At 39.7% G+C, this 24,146-nt stretch overlaps 1 protein-coding gene across 14 annotated transcripts in view; it reads left to right on the top strand.

Moving 5' to 3' along the window:
• NCOA3 (nuclear receptor coactivator 3) overlaps positions 1–24,146 on the top strand; it is a 98,931-nt gene that overhangs the window by 44,940 nt on the left and 29,845 nt on the right. For 11 of the 14 annotated variants that reach the window (XM_081867503.1, XM_081867498.1, XM_081867511.1 and 8 more), the window contains one exon: positions 14,896–14,973. The exons of 2 other annotated variants lie outside the window; for them this stretch is intronic. The gene's annotated coding sequence lies outside the window, so the exon portion shown is untranslated. Of the gene's footprint in view, positions 1–14,895; positions 14,974–18,264; positions 18,352–24,146 lie in introns of all 14 variants that reach the window. One more of the 14 variants, XM_081867499.1, reaches the window with a different exon arrangement.

Raw genomic sequence — 24,146 nt, 5'->3', positions numbered from 1 at the left:
GGATGTAGGCTTGTTGACATCTTTAGTGTTAATGTCTTAATGTGGCCACTGTATTTCATGCTATTTTGGCATCTTATGTTTCTCTAGAGGGTTTCTGCAAAGCCCCATGTTATAGCTTAGCTCAAACTGCTTCCTCAGTTTCAAAAATGGTTTGCCATTTTAGAAGCATAAACTCAGAGCCCTCTTGGGTGCATAGCAATAGTTTTGTGGTTTTTGGATTCCAGCCAAGTCTGAGTAAAAATGAAAGTAATTTTTAATTGCAGTGGTTCATCTTGTTTTAATATAAATGAGCATAACACTTTATTTTTCAATTAAAACTACTTGAAATATCTTTAATTCGCAACTTATTTTAAAGACCTGCTTATTGCATATTTTGTTACCATTGAATATTTTAAATATATAAATACTAGTTCTAGCTGCACAACTAAAAACAATAGTTACACATTTAAAATAACACTGTAATACCCTGCGAGTAAACTTGAATCTTTGAAATACAAATGTTAGGTATGGTAGCCAGTTTCAAATAGCTTTATGCACAAAGCTTCAAACCGACTAAAGCAAAGCAAAGGCAGATATCCATAAAAACAGGAAATCCTTTTGTGTATCCTTCCTTAGCAGCCCTGAACTATGTATTAAACTCACACCCTTTTATAAATGACTGTTAAGCTTTTCTGTTGAATATTCATTTTCTATGATAAAGTGCCTTCACTTCTTTTTTTATAAGAATTGCTCACTCATCTAATTCTCTTCTTTAGTTGCAAATAATTTGCTTTAAAAGTTCCTCATAACTGGAAATGGGTTTCTACTATTAGAGGATTTAAGTTTGATGTTAGATAACAAAATACTATATAAGGCAAACCATTCTAAATGGTGGGCTTACATAATATACTGAATAGGAGCTCAGAAGTGGTTATCCATTCCATTCAAAAGTACAGAAGGGCAAGGACAATAGGGACATGAGAGGGAATACAAGCAGCATCTTTTTAAGCTGCAAGTGTTCTCTCCTACATCACTGTTGAAATGAAGCAGTTGTGGAACCAGTGCAGAAATGAAGAAGTCACCCAGACCTTTTTCTTGGATTGCCAAAGCACAGGAAGCAGATACTTGATTTAGGGCATGGGTTTTTTTGAGACCTGTTTAGGAAGCCTAGCTTTATTAAGTTTCAAATTCATAAGATTATTGTTCTAGTCAAAAGTCATGACAGACTCGTAGCAATAGCATTAATAAAATAATACAGAACATCCATCCATAAATAAACCAACACCCACAATGAAAAAGAGAGAAGTTACCAGAGAACTAATAAGCTTAAATCCAGCTTGATTTCAGATTAAATCACCAAAACAACTTAGAGGCTTTATCTTACTCCATCATTATTTTTTATTATTATTATTATTATTATTATTATTATTATTATTATTATTTATTTATTTATTTATTTATTTATTTATTTATTTATTTATTTATTTATTTGCAGCTAGTGCATAGGGGGCCACTGTGTGTGTTATGAAGCTATCATTGTCTAAAAAAGAAACCAGACCAATTTATTAAGTGTCCAGCCATATTGCCACAGAGCAGCACAGTTGCTCCATCCAGGGGTTCTTTTTTCAGCTTTGACAAAGCAAGTCCACTCAGGCGTTTGCTTCCAGAAAAGCCCTGTCTTGTCTGTGTTGAAGACTTGCTCTGGAAGGTATGCCTTGTCGTCCAGTAACTGCTTTTGTTGCACAAGGTATGTTTTTGCAGCCTCTTAGTCTGCAAATGCAGCCTCCCCTGTCGTTCAGATATTCTTCAGGTTGAAGCAGATCTTAAAACTGTTAAGCCAACTTGGGTTGGCTTTAAATTCCTTGGTAGGCCAGTCCCCATTTGTGGTGGAAAGTTTGAAGTGGTCCTATAGGCTCAGAAATTTTTGATGCAAGATGCTGCCATCCATAGGAGCACGTTTCCAGTTTAGGCCTTCTAGCCACAAGTCCAGTGCTTTCTCCCATATTCACCAAAGCCTTTTCCTGCACCTGGCTGGTCACCTTTGCAGTCAGTGGTGTGTTTGCTGCCACAGCCTCACAGATCTCCTTCTCATGCACATTGATGGCATGGATGATGGACTAATTACAGCCGCATCTGAGTGCCACAGTACACACAGACATGCCATCTCTGAAGCAGTCCAGTAGAGCCGACTTCTCTTCCAGTGTGGGATCCACCCTCCGCTTCTTGGGTTTCCCATCAGCTGATGATGGTAATGCCTTGTGTTTGGGGGCCATTCTGTGGTTTGAATCTCTCCAAACACCTCCACAAATCTCTGTGGCCTCCTCCAGTCACCCTCTTCCTCTTCATCTGCTTCTTCCACAGCCAAATACTTTCATGAAGACTTTTGGGATTGCTGGCCATTTTTTATGCTCTCGCACCCTCTCCGCTCCCCACCCCACCCCGTGTGCCACTTTTGCACCATTTTCTTAATTTCTCATTGTGTGTGCAATTTTTCATCATTTAAAAAAAAAATTCTGCAACATGTAAAGCTGTGAGCACATATTTTAAATAAGTGTAAGTTACCTGTATTTGTATTCTATTTGTGTTCTGCAATGAGCACCAGTTGTTTGGCCTCTTCTGTTATATTTTAATAGCTAAGCTTTGTCCTAAGGTATAGTATTTACTACATCTTGGAAACAGTATCAGGCATTTATATATCATGGGTATCTATTCTTGGATTATTTTGTTGCCAACTGGCTATTAATTTTACTGAACCAGAACCTAATGGTAGGTTGACTACAGGTTTACTGTTAACTGTCTGTCTGGCACTGCAGAAATGAATTACAGTGGTACCTCTGGTTGAGAACGGGATCCGTTCTAGAAGCCCGTTCGCAACATGAAAAGAGCGCAACCTGAAGCGCCGTATCTGTGCAGATGCGCGGCATGATTTGGCACTTATGCGCCAAGCGCAATTTAATGGTTCTACGCATGTGTGAGTGGCGAAACCTGGAAGTAACCCTTTCTGGTACTTCCGGGTCACCGCAGGACATAACTTGAAACAACGTAACATGGAGCAAACGTAACATGAGGTATGACTGTATGCATTTACATATGATGATTCTTGACTGAATAACATGAACTGCTGACTAATAATAAACCAGTAGGCAAATTAAAATGTCAGACTGTATCATTATTTCCAACTCATGATTTGAAGACAGTCCGGAAACTGAAGGCTCTCCTACTTATTGGCAAATGGGTAACTGTTGTGGGGAAGAGGGAAGAAAAACTGTATAATGGCTATTGTGGGTGGAGGAATTCTAAGCATTAAAGTTAGTAAAAGTCAGGTGTCTTATAATGGTTTGCTGTCCAGGCTATTATAAGGGACCTCAATCCACTCCTGAGTCTCACCCATTTTAATACTTAAAAATCCTATTGAATACAATAAAAGCTTATTAAAAGCTTATTCTTCCTTTAATTTTATCAGTCAAGACAAGATTTTAGCAGTCAAGGTAGCTGAAATTTAGGCTACTTAAAGTCATATATGTAAAATGAAATAAATTACAGTTATACGATAAGCAGTTCTGATAAGTTAATGTAAAAAAGGAATTAGCACATTTTGACCTATTGATATGGATACAAAATGTACATTTTGTTATAGCAACCATGAGCGCTTTGCTGGATGTGATGCTCATAATACTCAAATCCCCAACTGAACAGCATCCTGAAAGCTACTTTTGGGGCTCTCTTGTTTCCAGTAAGCCTGGGAAGGTATGAACAACCAAACAAACAGAATACCTCCTATCTGCAACTTGCTACAAAGCAAGAAGGAGAAAGCCCTCTCATGAGTGTGTGTCTTGTATTTTACCTCTTTTACAAAGGGAAGAAAGGCAAATGCAAAGGAAGAGGTGAAGTGGTAAGATATGTGGGATATAACAATACTGGCCGCATGCTGAGCCCTGTGTGAAGGTCTCACCCTGCCCCTCACATTTTAAGAAACACACGTAGAGAATCTTGCTTGAAAGCCCCCCCCCCAACTTGAAGCTGGTACAGTGCAAAAATTAAGGTAACTTCAGAAAATATTTTGGCTATTAAAAGCCAAACTTCATCGTAAAGGAAAGGAAAATTACACCCACTTGATATTGCTACTTGGCAAATTAGAAATAGAAGATTTTATTTTAGGGGATTTTCTAATTTATGCAAATACAGAAACTTTGCAATAGTTTCCAGCTGCTAACGCTATATACAGCCGTAGCTTGGTTCTCAAGCAGAATCCGTTCCGGAAGTCCGTTCAACTTCCAAAAATGTTCAAAACCCAATCGCAGCTTCTCAGCCAATCAGAAGCCCTGTCGGACATTTGGGTTCCAAAGAACGTTTGCAAACCGGAACACTCACTTCCAGGTTGGTGGTGTTCGGGAGCCAAAACGTTCAAGTTGCAAGGCGTTTGCAAACCAAGGTACGACTGTATATCTATTTGCAGGTATTCAGCTCCTAAGCATTGTAGGATTAAACTGGTGGACCAAATGCATGAAAAGATTAATGACACATATGTTTACAGGATGTAATGAGCTTTTATCAGTTCTCACAATTATATTTATTTTAAAAATACCTAATTATAATCAAAAATAGGAGAAAATTTTGACGAAAGTACCTTTTTTAAATTATAAGACCTAAAAATGCTTGCTCAATGCTGTTATTCAGGGCTGCTAATCATAAGTGCCCAAGCTGCACATTTTTGCAAAGTTCAAAGATATTATCACAGACCATGGTTTTAAGCTTCCTGCTTTCAGTAACAGTAGATGGAAGGTTTATCACTAGAACATGTTCATGTATTTCTTGGAATAGTTTTTCAAAAGCTAACTTTTTCAAAACTTGTTGATGACTAAATAAAAATCATGTGGGGAAGGGAGAGCTGCTGACTTGTTTAGTTCTGCAGTGATATTTCAGCTGCTGTCTTGGCAGCCAGAGAGACTTTTGCTGTTGTGGGTGAAGCAATTGGCTGGGACAGAGACTTTGACCAAACTGCAAGGGGCCCTGTTGCATGGGTGTAGCTATACTACCACAGTCACTGTCTTTGGACACATTCACGCCATACATTTAAAGCACATGGCTCCCCCAAAGAATTCCAAGAACTACAGTTTGTTATGAGTGCTGCAAATTGTAGCTGTGTGAGGGGTAGACTTTCAGGGTTCTTTGGGAGAACCATGTAATTTAGCTCTATGGGGTGGATGTCCTCCTGTTCCTTGCTCTCCACCTCCCCATACGACTTCACATCTGTATTCATATTGTTGTCACATCATTTTTGTCCTGCATAGTATTGAAGTAAAAGCATGTGGGTTTTGTAGCAGTAAGTAATGTACTCTTAAAGGAACTAAGCTACCAGCACTGAACCGAAGTCAGCAGTAGCTGGTGGAAGTCAGGTATTACTTTTAACTGAAGTGAGCTGGTTGGTTGAATCTTTAGTTGAAACTGAATTGCCACCAACTCTGGAGGTGGAAATGACTTCAGCAACCACAGGAGCCTCTTTATGAACTTGCTGAACAGTGTTGGAAGTGTCCATTTCCCTAGGGAGCCTGGATGGTTGATTGAGCTGGGCAGCATTATGAAATTATCAGGCCCTAAGTATGATGGCTGCTAGCAACCTAGCAGTTCGAAAGCACGTCAAAGTGCAAATAGATAAATAGGTACCGCTCTGGCAGGAAGGTAAACGGTGTTTCCGTGTGCTGCTCTGGTTCGCCAGAAGCGGCTTAGTCATGCTGGCCACATTACCCGGAACCTATACACCAGTTCCCTTGGCCAATAAAGCGAGATGAGCTCCGCAACCCCAGAGTCGGTCACGATTGGACCTAATGGTCAGGGGTCCTTTGCCTTTACCTTTAAGTATGAGGGCTCTGCAAAGATAAAGCTTTTTCTGAGAAAGCTGAGACGAACCAACGTATTATGAGGTGTTCACTTTTTTATAAAGCTTAATGGGGAAAAGGTGAGCTTCCTGGACTGTGCAGCTAGGGAAACAAGAATTAACCTTCCCTCTGCAGTTGCAATCTCCAGGAAGATCACTGCCCCACCCTTCAACAAGAGAAAACTCTTTCCAAGTCTAATTGCAACAGCAGAGGGGGAATTTTGGGAGTGCTGTCTAGCTGGGAAGGGAGTGGTAACCCTTACCTTCCAAGCTGCAACTGCCTGCTATCACCCACCTCCATTGTAATAAGGCTTTCTATTGTCGCCAGCAAAAGGCTTATCTGAAGCCTAATCGTGGTGCTGGCTCTCTGCAGCTGTGAAACTTCACGCACCAAAAAATGTCCCTTTGTACTGCAAGTAAACTTGGGAAAAGGCATTCTGTGGTCCACAGCAGAAGTCTTCTTTCAAACCTAATTTTAGTGGGGGAAGGGCCATGGGGGGGGGGGACCCAGAAGGTATCAAGAAAAACCTTTGCGGGTGCAGCATAGCAATCAGTAATTTATGCCATTATGTCATTTGGGGGTTCTCCCCCACCCCCAATATTTCTGGAATCCTTTAGCTTCCTGACAACAATAGTAGTGTTGCCATTCTGAAGTTTGGGGAAAAATTGTTGTCAGCTCTAAAAAGCTTAATTACTTGAAACAGATTTATGTTTAATTTTTTTAAATAATCCAAACTAAAATGGGGGGGGGGGGTGTGGCTCTGAATGAGATCAGTTGAAGAATCTGTGGCTATACTAGTACAACAGGCTATACTAGTACAACATTGTTCTGAGATGAATGAGTCAGAATGTGCTCTTTTAAAACCTGATTCACTTATTAAAAATATAAGAGGACAAAAGAGGAAGTTCATGCAAATTGCAGTGCCTTAGTAATACTAAAAACGTCATACTTAGAAGATCTGCACTTCTAAGATCTGGAGCACTTTTAAATATTTCCTTTGGGATGTGAATGGAACTACCAAACTAAGCTGATACTCTGACAGGAAAAACCTGTTTGGTTTTGTTTTTGTGATGCAAGTTGTGTGTTTTTAGTTAATTTTATGTCCTGTTTTCATCAATACCTTGAGTGATACCAGTTCTGAAAGTGTTAAGAGTGATGTGGTCTGTCTTAAGGATGAAAGGGATAGTTATTGCAGCAAGGAACTGACATACTGCTGCTCTGAAACTGAATACCAGAGGTGTGTGTTTGGAACATCTCCCTTTTAAAGGGAAATATTTTCATGGCTGGTCAGTTAATAGATAAATGCTCTTATATCTGCATCAGCTAGTTTGTGAAAAAAACTGTCAGGAATAATGCTTTGCAAGAACTAATGTCATTTGGAAAGGCAGTGTAGCTGTGAAAATAATCAAATTTTCATAAGGCAGCTTTTATTATATTACTTAGCATATTACATTATCGGTGTTTGCAGTGTGCAGCTTTTGTCATAGTGCATGTGTTAAATGTACAAAGCAATTGTATGCCAAATTTGTTAAAATTGTAGATAAGTCATTGTGTGCCTTGTTTTATTAGTTGTAAAAGCTGTTATTGGAATATTTCTCAGATTCATTTGGCCCCATTAAATTAAACCTTAGTTTTTAATAGTTTTAACATTCAGAGGCAAGGGAAATATGAAAAATGGCAGTATCAAAATAAATTATCCCACATGCTTAGGATTTGTTTTCACTTCTTTTAGTCCCTCCTCATTACCCCTCCCCCTCACGACTAACCACTTCGTTGGACAAAATCCTGTCCTCCCATCACACCATTCACCCTTAATTCCAATATTGCAATAGTTCAAAGTGGGAATATTACAGCAAAAATACCCTCTCAAAAGTCACCTTTCTTCTTGAAAGCTTTGAGTAAGGTATGCTCCCACTTACCTATCAGTTGATTGGTGGGAACACACCTTCAAATGCTCCCCATTTCTTCAATCTATACAGTGGTTTGAAGAAGTTGAAGATGTGTAGCTCAATCAAGGAAAAATCTGGGAGCTTTAAGCTCCTGATTGTTCCTTTGAAGTCCCACCCTTACTTGCCCTACACTGGACAACATCTAATATTTTATCTCAAGTATATCTTAAATTTAAGTTAACACTTCTCTTAACATGTATAGTGTGACCTGCTCATTTTTAACTACAAGTGACAGGGTTATAAAGACAATAATCAGTTTTTACACTTTCCTAGATACAGTTACCTTAATTTCATTGGGTAAATTGATAAAAAAATTGGTTTTAAAAACACCTTTAAAAACTCCTTTAAAAAGCTTGTTAAAACATGATTATAAAATTGTGTTGTCTGTGAGCCTCTGGGGCCAGCTGCCTCACCTGTCGCTATGTTTCGTCTACTCTCTAGCCGATTCCTTTGTGTAAATTGTTAAACTAAAATGTCAAAAACCATATTGTATATTAGATGTATTGTATACCGTAACTTTTACATAGTTAATAAATCATGTCCAATTTCCCTAATCTGCCCCCATTGTATAGTATATTCCTAAGAGTATACTCCCACATTGAACTTGAAAGACAGTGAAGAGGATCCAGCAGATTTTCAAATTTGACATAGAAATTTGGTTTTCTTTGTGCAAAATTGGGGTTTGGAACATTTTATATCATGCCTTATGATCTAGAAGACTGACTAAACTTCCTAAAATCCATAAAACATTCAAAAGGAAAGAAACAAAATTTAGGAAAACACCAAAGAGGAGGTTGGGAGTGAAGAAACTAGGCAGAAAACAAGCTAGCAGAAACCTCTGTTCTGTGGACTCCTATGGACACAGAGGCTTTTACCCTCACTTTTTTCAGGTGCAGCTTCAGCCCTACAGTGTTATTCACCAAAATGAATAGGACCATGATTAATTGTAAATAAAAGTTAAAATCTTACTCTTGAAAATTGTTCATGAAAATTTGCAGTGAAGCAAATAGGTATTTTCCTGAAATACAAGGCATTATATGAACTGGGCTTGGAGGCATGTAAAAGGTCACAGTAAGATAAAACTATGTGAAATATGCAGTTTTGGCACTTCATTGTGCATATTTTATAGACAATAGTTTCCCCCCTGCACGTATTTTATAAGCCTTTTTTGACGTTCCATGCTGAAGACAAAATAAATATCTTAGTTGAGATAAGTAAAATTATTGTTTTAAAGCATTTTTATCAGTTGAGAAGTCTCTAAATAAAAACAAGACAGTCTCTGCCCACAAGTTAACATTCCAAAAGACAGACACAACCTTCACAGGCACGTTTGGTAAGGACATGAGGACACACATTTACAGAGGGCCATCTCGGTGGCTGCTCCCAAAGTGTGGCACTCCCTTCCACAGGCAGCTAGACTGGCCTATCCTCTGCTTTCCTTTCACCGGCAGGCAAATACTTTTTTTTCATCTAGATATCTGGCCATTAACTGGGTGTTGTGGTAGAGTCTTCCGAGCATGAGTGCTGTGCATTTTCCCTCTGTTCCGACTTTGTAACTTTGAAATGGCTTTCAGTGTTGTTTTTAAAAGGGTTGCACTATACTGTATATTAGCGGGACGTGGGTGGCGCTGTGGGTTAAACCACAGAGCCTAGGACTTGCCGATCAGAAGGTCGGTGATTCGAATCCCTGTGATGGGGTGAGCTCCCGTTGCTTGGTCCCTGCTCCTGCCAACCTAGCAGTTCAAAAGCACATCAAAGTGCAAGTAGATAAATAGGTACCGCTCCGGCAGGAAGGTAAACGGCGTTTTCGTGCGCTGCTCTGGTTCGCCAGAAGCGGCTTAGTCATGCTGGCCACATGAACCGGAAGCTGTGCGCCGGCTCCCTCGGCCAATAAAGCGAGATGAGCGCCGCAACCCCAGAGTCGGTCACGACTGGACCTAATGGTCAGGGGTACCTTTACCTTTACCTTATACTGTATATGTAGGCATCCCTCCACTTATGTGTGTTCTACTCTTGTGCAACCATGTATACATGCTGTGCTGGGGAATGAAATGAAAAATGAATGAATGAGTAAGCAGGCAAATAAATAAAATAAAATCTTACCAGGAAATGGCGGGAGAGAGCTGGAGGCTCCTTGTCGCTCATGAGCCCAAAGAGGACGCCAGTGAGAGCGGAGGAAGCCCCAAAGAGACCTGAGGCACAGTGGTGCTTTGTTTAGACAGCTGATGTGTGGGGTAGGGCAACAGCATCAGCTGCTTCCTCACTCATCCTCCAGTCTCTAGCTGACCCCAGAGCTTCAGCTCTGCTTGAAGAGATAGTTATGTGGAGAGAGAGAGCTGGAGAGCATGGAAAACATGATTTCACTTATGTGCATGGGGGACCAGAACATAACTCCTGCAGAAATGGGGAGAGGGATGTATGTATCAAGGGGGAAAGCCTTGATCTAGTCCATTGTCTAAATCCACACCCTTACCACCTGACTGACAGAATGGGAGAAAATAGAATGACTGACAAGAAGTTTGGGGCTGGGAGCAATAGGTTATTGCTGGTAAAAATAGCAGTACTTGGTTATCACAGTTTTGTTCATCTTGGATGAGCACTCAAATGAGTGAGGAGCTTGAGAAAGACACATCAGCTTTCCAAGAGCTTGCAGCTTTCTCAAATTTATTTAATTCAGTACAAAATGCTGCTTAGTCACTTCCTGGTAGAGTTCCCCAGAAGTGTGTACTGGATTGATAAAGGCCTAAGAGATGCTTACTTGCAACTCATAGCATCTGAGGGCACCCAGAAGGAAGTAACCAAGAGCTGCAAACTAATTTACTTTGTGGGTACCAGAAAGCCGACTTGGACCAGAGATACAGAACGCGCTCGTAACATAGTATTTATCTTATGAATGAAACTGTTTACAGTTCTTATGTGATTTCTTGCTACAGCCCAGGAGGCAAGTTTTTAGTTCATTTTGCATTGTCACCACACATTCTTTGATGTCTATTTCTATTCAGCTCAGATTCCTGATAATTTGACCAACAGCAACATCATAGAGTTCCTTGATGGACTTCACTGTTTGTTTACTTTAAGCACTGTTCATTTATTGTTAAGTTATGCTTCTTGTTTTAACCATTGTCAAACTTTTTGATAGATGAAGTTTATAATACGATCACATATGCCTATATTTAGAGGTAGATGAGGTACGGCTTTCCCCTTAAAACCCTCCAGTGATGGTTCTTCCTCAGTAGTGGATTTTGTTTGTTTGTTTGTTTTTGTTTGTTTTTACTTTTAAAGATTTCAGCCTTCAAATTACCCAGTTCAGCTACTTGGCAAATGTGAATTCCTGGAACCCTTTTTAGAATATTGATGTTACATCAGTGTATTCCAATTCTGTAGTAAAGAGGCTGGTTTTAGCAATAAGCCACATATTTTAGTCCACAGATAATTTTCACATTTGAATATTTTTACGAACACTTAGATAGATGCCAATTTTGGTAACTTGTTTCTTTTTAATATTCATTGCTTCTAAAGCTCATTTTTGTCACCAAATTATGAAGATATATTCCCAATATCTGCTGCAGTGAAGACCGGTGGAAATATTCCATCTCCCTGCTTACTTTGTTATAGTTTTTCTGGTTGGGTTCATGTTTCCAATATTCTCTTTATTCAAGACCCCCAATTTTTAAAAGAAACCTGTTTTTTGGTGGGGTTTTTTTTAAAACATTTTCTTTGACTCTGCCAGTCACCCATGATTTCATCCTTTTGGACTTGCTTGTGTGTCCCTGTCCTTCCTTAGGTGTTTTATATGCAATATTTAAAACCCATTACAGTGGTTTCAAATAATGACCACATTTTCTGAAGTAGAGCCATCTACAAAATTCACTCTGTAGAATCTGTTTTACGTTCCAGGAATTCCAGCTTGCAGGCTTACCTAGCTGCACTGGTAAGTTGAATCAAACCACCACTTAAATTGCCCACAGTTCTCTGGAGCAACATCAGGTTGAACATTCCAGGGCACTGTAGGGAATGTAATCAGTTGCTTTGTACAGGGGACCTATCAGCACTGTTGGGCTCCTGACAGCTGCTTGAGGATGCTGATGCTTGCCCTGTCTTGAAAGGAAATATGCCTGGCCTGGATTTCCTTCAGTTTTCCACTAGCCATATAAGTCTGATTTGAAAGTCTGATGCATTGTTTTGAGAGGTTGAAATTAAGGCTACAGTTGCGGATGTGTTAATGATAGATCCTGTATTCTACTATATGTGACCAGTGGTGCAAAGTATGAGATCTTGATTTTTATTTTTTAAGAACTTTCAAAAAATTTTGTTGATTCTCAATCTCCCCTTACTCTATTCCACTCAGATTCTATTAAGGGGGATAGATTTGGAGCCCTTTGGGTGCAGGGCCTGGAATGCTCTCACCAGTATAATGCTACCTACCCACTAAGCAGAGATGGTTGGGGGTGGACATTTTATTTTTATTTACTGCACTCAGGTTGATACTCTGCAATTTGCAGCAATGTATGTTCTCTTGGGGTGGGATTCACCTAATACCTTCCATCATTCGAAGACCTGAGCAAGGAATTCTGCTTGCACAACAGGGCTTTCCCCCCTATCCTTCCCTATGCCTTCTGAAATTGGCTTGGGGCCAGCAGGAGAACCCCCAGAATAGCATGCTGGGAGAGAAGAGAAGGGATCATTCCATCTGGCAAGCTGCAATGCTAATGCAGATGGAATGTTGGTAATAGTGTGACATTGAATTCCACCCTTGGTTTCTCTGACAGTGATTGCCAGGTTCTTTGAAGTACAAGGCTGCTGTGCCTTTAATAGTCACATAACTGGGAATTAAATTTTCCCCACCTCTATAGCATATGAGGAGAAAAGTGCTGCCATATAGGATTAATTGGGAAATGATTTGTTTGTTCACATGGTTAGAATAAATTATGATTCTGCCATAAGAATTTCCACAATAGTACTTCAGATTTTGAAAATATATTTTCATTCTTTCCACCCTGACTAGTGGGGGTTTCTTACAGAGAAAGCTTTACAAAGGTGTGTAATTAGGAGGCAGTTGAGTCTTGATGCTTATCTTTACGTGACCATATTGCCAATCACTCCTCTAATTGGTAATGTGAGTTCATCTGAATACAGCTACTGTCAATGTTGTCAACTGAGTGGTTAAACTTGCATGCAAATGCATATGCAACTGGTTGATATGAAAAGGCCCTAGTTAAATTTCTTAAGAAATTATCTGCCTGTACAAAGCTCTTCACCTGACTACTAGTAATTATCTATAAGTAGAGTGAGTAGAAGTATCAATTTTGAAATTCTGAATTCTGGATAGTACTATAATGTGTGCTTCTACATATGAATGCCTCATAAATATTTCCCAAGAGCAATTTATTTTTCTAATTAGCTGGAAGAGTCTCACTTTTTTTTTTTTTACACATTGCTTCAAGCAGTTTTGAATAAATCAATTCAAACACACAGCTGTTGTTCAAAACTTCACTTAAGTTGCTGTAATTCTGAATAGCTTATTAGGAATGCTTCCTAACTAGTCAATTTAATAATACCATTTACAACATGGTCATAAAATAAATTAAACCAGTCTCTAAACTTAATGGATAAAATAGAGAAAGGGAAATTGTCAGGGTCTCTGCTTGTTTTGATAATAGAGACTGCAATATTCATGGCTTATTCAGAATATAACTTATACTAAGAAATTACTCTTGTCAATTTTCTGAAACATACCATTTAGGAGGATAAAATAATATAAATGTTAAAAAGAGGAGCAGAATTTTTAAATAGCTTCAACAATGTTATTGGGCATGGTGTGAAGGCCCATGTTTTAGCAATCTTGCTGATGCTAAGCAGATCTGGTCAATGCCTGGATAGGAGACCACTTGGTAACCTTAGGTATACCATCATGAGCAGCAGAAAATATGCCCAGCCAGAATTATTTACCTTCACGTCATAGGTTTGTGTGGATGTCTTTAATAAAATGTGTGTTTTAAAGGGCCCAGATATAGATGTGTAATCTCAAAATGCTCAGAGTGCTGAGACTATGACAGACACAATTGCAGAACATGGACTTCTTTCTGTGCTGGTGAACAGGATCAACAAGCTGCTTCTGCTAGGTAGAATATGAGCTGCGGAAAGTTGCCTGTAGTCTCAAGCAAAGTCCTCCACTTTTGTAAATCAAGGGGGGGGGTGTCCTTGGCCAAAGTAATAGAAGTGGTCAGATAACTGGTCTGAGAACCTTATGCTGGCGGGGGGCAGGGTGGAAGATGAGCTGAATTATGTGCAGGATTGCTAGGCCTTCAGCAGCTGCAGAAGATTCTCAGATTCTCAGCCTATACAGGTTGAAGCTAGTTGGAAAATTTATTGTACTGCTCCACTGTTGTCATCTCCTTCTTTCTTTTAAAGTAACAGAGGTAACCAGAATAACCATTCCTGCCTATTTTCTCCATGCATGAGCAGCCTGGATGTGAGGGTGGTAGCTGAGTAGCCTTTTGTTTGAAGCAGGGTTTGCCTTGACCTATTGATGTGGTTCGAAAATTTGTCATCAAACCCAACCCAAATTCTTAAGAATGTAAATAAAATAGTCAACAAATATCAATATATAATCAACATTTATTTATCATAAATCATTACTAGGAATAATAAAATATAAAAGACAAGGAAGTAAAACAAGTGAAAATAAAAGTAGTCATTGACTAAATTATTGGAATATCTCATATTGTTGGTTAGTCGTGTCTGACTCTTCATGACCCCATGGACCAGAGCACGCCAGGCACTCCTGTCTTCCACTGCCTCCCGCAGTTTGGTCAAATTCATGCTGGTAGCTTCGAGAACACTATCCAACCATCTTGTCCTCTGTCGTCCCCTTCTCCTTGTGTCCTCCATGTTTCCCAACATCAGGTTCTTTTCCAGGGAGTCTTCTCTTCTCATGAGGTGGCCAAAGTATTGGAGCCTAAGCTTTAGGGTCTGTCCTTCCAGTGAGCACTCAGGGCTGATTTACTTAATATCTCATATTAAGCTTTACTGAAAATGAAGTTGGGGAACACAATGATACTTACATGAAGTTTTAAAATTTTCTTTGACAGAACGTGACACACAATGCCTACTGATCCTGATGCCTGCCATTGAAAAATCATCTGTGCATGTTTGAGTTTTAAGGACATGTAAGTGAAAATATTTTAAAAGTAAATTTTAGAGATTGTTACTTATTTTCCTTAAGTTTCCATTATAAACATAGATTCTGGGCGCACTCTAGCCAAAGTCCCATCGATAGGAGATGCACCAATATGCTTGAAAGTTTCTCACTGAAATCAATAAGATTTAACGTAGATGGACTGTGTCTTATGTTAGTAAAATGTTAATCTTTTGATTACATTTCAGCAGCTGTTTTGCTAAACGAGGACAGAAATAAAAAAGTTTTTAACAGCTCTTGGGTGGGGCTTGATTTTTTCTTTTTCTTAAAGTTGTGCACTGTTGTATAGTTCTAATAAGTCTTTGACAAATAAAATTATATTGTAAACCACCATATGATCTTCAGATGAAGGGCAGTATAGACATTAATTAATTAATTAATTAATTAAATGTATGATGAGAGGAAAAGTGTTGCAAACCAAAAACTCGCTCCTAATTTTAACATATTTGTTGAGACCACAAGGAGCATCCTGTTATTGCAATTGTAATATGTGATATGTTCCTTAAAGACTATAGGCACAGCTAATTAAAGTTAATAAATAATAGTGGCAATAATATAAACAAGCCCTGAAAAAAGTTCTAGGGCCAATCATAAATGTAAATAAAGATTAGAATAATATCTGGACATTCCTAAAATACATTGTTTTCTACTATTTGACTGCTGGGAAAAACGCTTCTCAGCTATTGAACCTTAGCTTTGAGAACCCAGGGTTTTATCTTAGTAGCAGGGTTTGGCCAGCTGCTTCTTAATCTCTTCAGGTGGCAAAAGCCCCTCTCAATTCCATGTCTTTCCTCTGAGAAGCCCATGATGTCATTCCATGCTTGTGTCCCTCAAACAAACCTAGAAATTAGAAGCTGAGAATCTTTTTTATGTGGGTTATAGATGCAACATGTTGCCCTTCAATTGGAGTATTAATTAATATTAGTGTTAAAGGACAAGTCCCAAAACAGTATCTCCTATGCAGAGATTGTATTTGACCTTAAAGAATCCAGGAACATTTAAAGAGCTCTTGCAAGCATAGCAAACCACTTGAGCAAGACAATGACACAGTACAAATAGGCCTCTGTATCTGATTGTATCAGATGCAGCAATAAGAGCTAGAAATATTGCCCCTGTATTGTGCCTCTTCTGGAAGTCACTCCTGATACAACTGCTGAGTGCAACTATTTAAGCGCTGTGATATGGTCTGACATTGGGTTGTTTTGTGTTCAGAATATCACCAGTGAAGACTGTTGTTTAAATAGCAAGCTTTTAAAGTAACTCATATTAACAAGCTATCAGGAAAAGAAGTGTGGCACTTTGTTTTACTAGTTAGTGGCCTTTCTCTGACATCAGATAATAGGTGTTTTAATTCCCCATATATGATCAAAAATAAGAAATTTAACTATGTATGTATTACTTTTTAACTGCAGTGAATGGGTGGTATGTTGTCTGGTTTCATGTGCACAATCTGTGCAGTCATTGTAATTATTTTTCTAGCTTTGCAGTTTCAAAATCTGTGCTTCAGCTTAGCTGCTTTGGCTGAGAGTTGGCTCTAAATAGTAAGTTCCTTTACAGATTGCAAGAAAACCTGTCTTTATCTGGGTTGACCTCTTGATAATCATCAGCCCAATTAGTAATACCATTGGCACAAACTACATAAGAGGAGGCTTTCTGGCTCTGATCAAATGTCCATTTAGTTCAGCATTCTGTTTCGCTCAGTTGGGGACATGAAGGCAATAGCCCTTTCCCATTGCTGTTCCACAGCATACTTCCTCAGATCCTGGACATGTTGTCATGGATAAAGTACTCTACAATAAGGGTTCATATATAGTAATAGTCAAGTACCAAATGTGAACAAATATTCTGTTGTATGCAAGAACCATATATATTAAATGGAATAATCAGTGTGACTCATAAGACCATAAGATTCATAAGACCATGAATAGTATATGCATAATGGTACACTGGTTATTACAAGTGAGTGTTTTCCCAACATGCCCCAGTGATCTTGAGTCCTTGGGGGAAAATAGTTTCAACAAACTTCTTAGGGGAAAGTGTTCCAATTCTTCATATGCATCAATGGCCAAAAAATTTAAAATATATAGTGTTTTCACATTTTGGGTCTTTCTCATGCTTGGGCATGATATAGTGCCTTTAACAGCAAACTCAGCTAGTAAGTGGTGACACAATTGTAGTCAAAACCGAGAGTATGTGTGTGATTGGCATACACAGGAGTGCTTATGCTCGTAAGAGCTGTCTGGGTGGAGAACGCCTGCAGCTTCCCCGCCATGGCACTCTCTACCACCTTCCACCCAAAGGTTACTGGCTGACAGCTGTTCTGTTCCAAAGCTTCCCAGTAGGTGGGTTGCTTACTGGGAAGGGTATTTTTGCAGGCTGCTCGCTCAGGAGCCTGGGAGATGCTTCACTCCAGTATTGCCTATAAGTTTTTTTTTATGGTTTCAGTTTGGTTCACTTTGCAGTAAAAGGAAAAAGGCCTGCCTAAGGAATATTGGTCACCTCAATGGAAGCGATGTCACAAGTCATAGCTTTGGGAAATGTAATCCAGTCAATGCAATCCAAGTATAATTACTGTCTCCTCCCTCAGGAAATGTGACCATTGTTCAAAAGACTAAAATCTAATCAGACTAGTGAAAGAGTGAAGAATGCCGCTTTATATCTGCAAAAGAAAAAGACCCACCCCATCTTGCCATGTGCTTCAGAGCTATATTAAGCAAGGCTGGTCAGGAATGGCACCTCCCTGATCCAATCAATTTTTGAATTTGCTTTGAAGCTTTTGTCCAAAAAGGTACAAAAGCTGAGGTCCTGATCCCACTACTTCTTCTGATTGCTCAGTTCCACTCTCCTTGAAATCGCTTGCTGAAAATCCCTTAAATGGAGGTCTAACTCCATTATCCTCCTCCGCTTTTCCCTCACTAACACTGGTTCCTGCACCTCTGGATGGTCACTTGCTGCTTCAAGTGCAGCTGCTTCAGAAGCCCTTTTCAGGAATTTACTTCAGTTCCTTCTTCTCTGGATCCCTGCTTGCTGAATCAGAGATCTTGGTTCCAACTGCTCAGAGGTCCTTTTCAGGCCTCCTGCCTACCTCCCTGTCTCACGTTTTCCTGCCTTACCTGGAAGATTCAACACACACACTAGTCCTCTTTCTTCAGGATTGCCAACAGTGTTGGAAAGGTAAAATTTGTTTGCTTTTCTGTCTTCTGGAGGTCCTTCCCCTATAAATTGTAGCCTCCACATCTGCTTCCCCTTCCTATGTTTTTAGATCTATTTTTAACATCCTACCTTGGAGTGTCTGCATGCCTGGGTCCTCACCAATTCAGCTGTGCATTGCTGAGACCTAGTCTTCAAGGTACGCCTAGAGAGGAAGAGCAGGCTAGTGTGGCTTTCTAAGCAGCTCTGAACACCTCTCCTCCCCTTCTCTTATACCTTCTGTGTTTGTTTGCTTTGTGTGTTTGTGTGCGCCAGTTTAGTCATGGTTAGAATTAACTAATTCTCACATGCACTTAGTGATCCCCACTGTCAGAGTAGATATGCATTGTTGCTGAGCCCCACTAAAATGGAAATGTGTAGATTTTCTTTCTTTTTCTGTCCAATAAGGATCCCCATAACCTGTGTAAATTACTGCCAAGATGCACTATTGCCACTGACTAAATGCCTGGAATGTGTGTATGTGAAACACACGTCTTCCAAGGAGGCTTGCTAACAAGGTAAACATGATACAAATGTAGTGCTGGATCCAACATGGTGCTCCTGTAGGTGTTTGTTAATTATGCCAACTGCTTCCCCACCTCACCCTCCTACCTCTTAGTAAGCAACAGCTCTCCACCAGACTCCGCACCACCCAATGAACTTTTTTATGGAGCTCTGTGGAAAAAGCACTTCTTTTTCTGGGAGAGCAAGGAGTCTTCAACGGGGCCTTCTTTACTCCCCCCACAGCATCTTTCTGGAAGGCATGCTGGCTTGGGAGATGGAGAGTAGAATGACACTGTCCCCCTGGCTGGGCTCACCAAATAGCAAATAAATCTCAGCTGGACATGCTCAACTTTAGCTTGCCTTGTTTTCTATTTCAGTGAGCAGCTAAGCTAGAACCTGCTGACTTCAGAACCCAGCCCTGTAACTTGCCTAGTAATAGAGGAGAGTTATTCCTTGCTCATGTGCAGAGTGTTGTTCTGTCTTATCTCTCTAATGAGTAGCTACAGATCAGGCTCCCAGAGGGGAGTGGGTGGTTGCATACGTGGATCTGTCACCTCCCAATAGTCCAGAGCCTGCTGTTTGAGGTGGTTGCCTCTCATGCATCATCAGTGGGCTGGGTCAGGCCTGGAGGGGCACCATATTGGCAATGGCTAAACTAGCCATTGTTTGTTGCCCTCCACAAACAGGCAACAGAAATTCATGTTATTTATTTATTTTTGTATCTGTAAGCCCCCTCCCCAGCTGTTCAGTGGTTAATCCCTGGATCAGTACCATCTAAAGTCTGCACAATAAGTTAAACCTATTCCTTTTTGAGACAGGTACTTAGGCCAGCATTTTCCAACTCTGGGTCCCCCAGATGTTGTCAAACTATAACTCCCATCATTCCTGACTGATACTCCTGCTGGCTAGGGATGGTGGGAGTTGTAGCCCAACAACATCCTAGCACTGTTTTGGCTGGTACTTTGTTAACAGCTTTGACAGCTATCACACTGCTTAATAAATACGAGAGCATTGTGCTCTGGAATGATTCTAAAGAAGTTTTTTGTTTAGTGAAGTTATTTGAAAATTGGTAACAAATGGAAATAACAATTTCATATTATTGGGAAATACTGGAACACTTAGAGAGGGCAACAGCAAACTTTTCTTAATATGTATGCAGAGTACTTGATATACTATTACTCTGTAGAGACGCATTCAAGAGTGCTGTTGTTGGCATACATTGGTCTCTGGAGACACTGGAGGAGTGCACCTTTGGGGGGTGGAGTCAAACTATGGGAACTATGGGAAGGTTATCCAGCTTTGGGAGAGAGACATGCTTTGTTGCAACTGGGGGAAATGAAGGTGTCCAGTTGTGCTGCTGTATATGCACCATGGTGTCTCTTCTCTGTGCTCTTCCCAGTGGCCATTCCTCCTCTGGTCACTGCTATGGATGCACAACCTCATTGTCTTTTGCAGCTGGCGCATTGAAAATCCTGTTGACTGTTGATCTCTGAGCTCTAAAACCGCATTGTGACTTGGCTTGTCAGTGAGTGACTGTACTTTCAGTAAAAACAATTTCAAGCAATTGCAGAAAAACATAGGCACTATAGTTACTATGCTCTCACATCAGATTGATCAGCATTGCTGCTATATTTTAATAGGTGGTATTTGCATTAATAATTGGGTCAATTGTGAAGGTCTCTTGTTGCATAAAAATCGCTATCACTAAGCATATTCACTGTAGGACCCTAAGCAGCAAGAGCGCAGCCCCTCTGGGCTTCCTTGCAAATTGGCTGCGGTATTGCATTGCTTTCTACATTGCAGAAGCAATAATATTATGGAGAAATGATGGAGGTCTGCGTAGGGTATATTAGAACACTGTTGCTAGGGAAATAGACTTACCAGCTAGTCTCATTTTAAGGCAGTGTCCCTTGTTTCAGAGCTACTCCATTTCCTTACAAGATGCTATTTACTTCAGAATACAACTACAGTGGTAATAAAAGAAGTGCTAAAATATAACTGTTAATGATAATCTTTTAACTGAAGTTCTAATTGCTATTTTAAACAATATTAAAGAATTGTATGTATCCAGCCCTGAACAGACCTTGTGGTGAAGGCTTTGATATAAATTCAGATAATAAGTAAATAAGATAGCCCCTTAAAAAAAACCAAGCAAACTCTGTTTTGACAACTTTGTGGATACTGTTATGTATTGAAGTATAGCCGCAAGAAATAATGGATATCTGTAAGTTGAGTGAACAATACAAGTTTTTAAAATACAGTATTCAGTATAATTTTTCCCTAGTGCAACAATATACTTTTGAGCATAATTTATCACAGCTGAAAGAGGTTTTTTTTATCAAGCCTTATTTATACACAGACACCCAACTCTTTTTAATATTACTTCATCTCCAAATTAGTTACAAAACAGCTTGACTTTTGAAGGCATTGTACAGTTTGTTTTAAGTACAGCAACTTTTTTTCTGGATTTCTGTCTTGTCTGCTGTAGCCCTACCCTTCCTGAGCTTCTCTCCAACTCTTTATCTTGTTTTATTTACTTCCTGTCTCTTTCTGTGGCAGCTTCTAGTGCCACAAAACTGTGTGTCTGTTTAGGAATGCAGTTGCTATGAGAGCAGAGGCAACCAAATACTGTAATCTGCATGCAGTATCTACACAATACTACTTCGGGTTTGGAACTCCCCCCCCAAAAAAAAAAATCATACAAATCACATAACTGTTGAAAGCAGCTGTCTGAATGAGTCTGCACTGTGCCTTTTGCATGACAGAGCAGAGCTTGGTCTTGCTTTCTCTGTTAAAAAGCTTCCCTTTTGTGTGTGTGATGATTTTGTTGTCCTTTAAATGCCAGGTCCAAGTGTTTGATACTACCCTGCCATCTTGTGGCAAGCATGCAACTCACAATTTGTTTTTCTCTGGGTTTTCCTATTGTCATGCAAATTTATTCTTTTAAAAAAACTTTATTTTTCTTGGGGCATGCATTGTACACGAAAAATGATGACTCTCCCAATACAATAGGTGGAAATTGTCTTCCACAATGACATGGGTGTCTGCAATTTCTAAATTTAAAAAAGAAGTTGAAGAAATAGTTGTTCTTTATGATAGCTGCCTTCTAGTTATGACATGAAAAGCAGCCATTTAGTAGAAATTTAGTGTAGCTAACCTTAATCTAACATTAACTGGTGTCCTGTAGTTTGTGATGTGCAACTGCTTCCATAGAATCATAAAATCATAGAACTGTAGAGTTGGAAGATAGCCTGAGGATCATCTAGTCCAACTTCCTGCAATGCAGGAATCGCAACCAAAGCATCCATGACAGATGATAATCCAATCTCTGCTTTAAAACCCCCAAGGAAGGAGAGTCCACCATTTTCCAAGGGAGTTGGTTCCTACTGCCACAAAGTTTTTCCTGATGTTTAGTCAGAATCTCTTTTCTTGTAACTTGAAGCCATTGGTTTAAGTCCTGCCCTCCGGAGCAGGAGGAAACAAGCCAGCTCCATCTTCTATTTGACAGCCTTTTCAATATTTGAAGATGGCTGTTGTCTCCTTTCAGTCTCCTCTTTTCCTGGCTAAACATACCCATCTCTCTCAAGAGTTCCTCACAAGCCTTGTTTGGCAGACTCTTGATCATCTTGTCTGCCCTTGTCTGCACACGTTCCAGCATGTCCATATCATTTTAAAATTGTGGCACCCAGAACTGCACATAATACTCCAGGTGTGTTCTGACCACGACAGAATAGAGCAGTACTATTACTTCCCTTGACTGGGACACTATACCTCTTTTAAGCAAGATATTTAAGTTCTGCCATGTATCTAGAAAAAAACAACCCTCCAAATAATTAATGCAGGCTTTACAACAATGTTTTGACTGGCAACCCTGATAATCTTTGGAAATATTGGGGCCCCAAAAGTGGCAAGATAACCCCTTTTCTTTGGAAAAACTAAGGTCTGCCAAAATTATTGCTTTTAGGAAAAAGAGTATTATAAATGAATGTAGCTAAACTTTCATGGATAATGTTCTCCTGTGGCCAATATGCTAAAATTTCAGCACAATTCTATCTGATTTGTCTCATGATCTGTCACTTTAATATTCCACTCCCAGTTAATAATGTTTTATTAGAAAGGACTCCTTTTAAATATTTAAATCAACCTGTATCTTAAACCATAATAATCTCTGAGGCATCAGATTGAATACAGACACAACAGAATTCATAGCTGAACTATTATTGGTGATGGAGTGCCCCCACTGCAAACTCATATACTCTTTTCTCTTGAGCCATCTGAATTATTTTATACATTTTTTATATTTTAAGTATACTAAGTCTGTGCATGCTTTCTACATGGTGTATCTTCCTTCTTAATTTGGATGTTACAACATCTGGATGATATGGTTTAATATGGGAAGGAGGCCATGCCTGTTGCAGATTTGGAGGAGGTTAAAACAAATGGGAGTGAAAAACGTATTTAATGTTGTAGACTGTAGTGATCATTACACTGCTGCAGTTGCAATGCAATTTTTGCCTTAAAGGTTAGAAATGTAGTTTTTACGTAAACAAGCAAGCATGCAGATATCTAGTATTATTACAGAATTTCATCAGCTTTTAAAAAAGATAGTTGGCAGCCTACTTTAAGATTGAATTGTACAAGTGATTTTCAAACTTTTTTTCCTTCAGGGAACATATTTGGTATAAACATGTCTGCAATGCCAAGTATCTTAACACAGAGCCCTGTATGTTGCTGAGGATTTGGGGTGTGTGCACAGTTCACAAAGGCCTGGTCTGTTTGGGCTCACTGTTGCCTATCATGATCTAAGAGTAGACAGTATAACAGCAGTGGCCAAATGGAACGTCCCAGCTCTTCCCTGTGTATTTCCACCAACTCCCCCTGCCCTTTGCTTTAGTAAGTAAGCTTGGAGGAAAGCCTTCAATTGACCCTGCCTTTGGTAACTAATTTTGGAGTGTCCATCCCAACTTGCTGATGCCCCACAACCCCTGTAATTTGACGGGGGCACTACAATGGCCTTTGAATATAGCTTCTGCTTTGAACCTACCAAGCACTACATCCAAAATGACAGAACATCCAAGAGGACGCTGGTATCTCTGGTGGCTCTTAGGCACCTTCTCATTACTCAGTGGCAAGGTGGTGGGGAGGGCATCCTAAAAGCAGCACCTGCCGGGCAAATGGCAGTGCTATTCTTGGACAGTCTGTTCAGCCAACCAGTTGGTATGTGACACAATCCTTCTGTGAACATGAGATCTAAAACAGAAATAATAGGAAGTTGGTGGTTATGCTATTTTATAGGATACTGTTCATGTTCACTGATGGACATATTTGAAATCCATTTTCATTGAAGATGCCTAATATGCCCTGGAATGAAGTTTGAAAACCATTGAACTAGATGATCTTCGGGTCACTTGCAACCCCAACATTACGAAAGTTTAAGTTCCTAACTTTATT

This window comes from Podarcis erhardii, assembly GCF_964252035.2.
Source record: "Podarcis erhardii genome assembly, chromosome: 6".
In the NCBI taxonomy this organism is placed as follows: Eukaryota; Metazoa; Chordata; class Lepidosauria; order Squamata; family Lacertidae; genus Podarcis; species Podarcis erhardii.
This window is presented reverse-complemented; position numbering and strand designations above follow the sequence as displayed.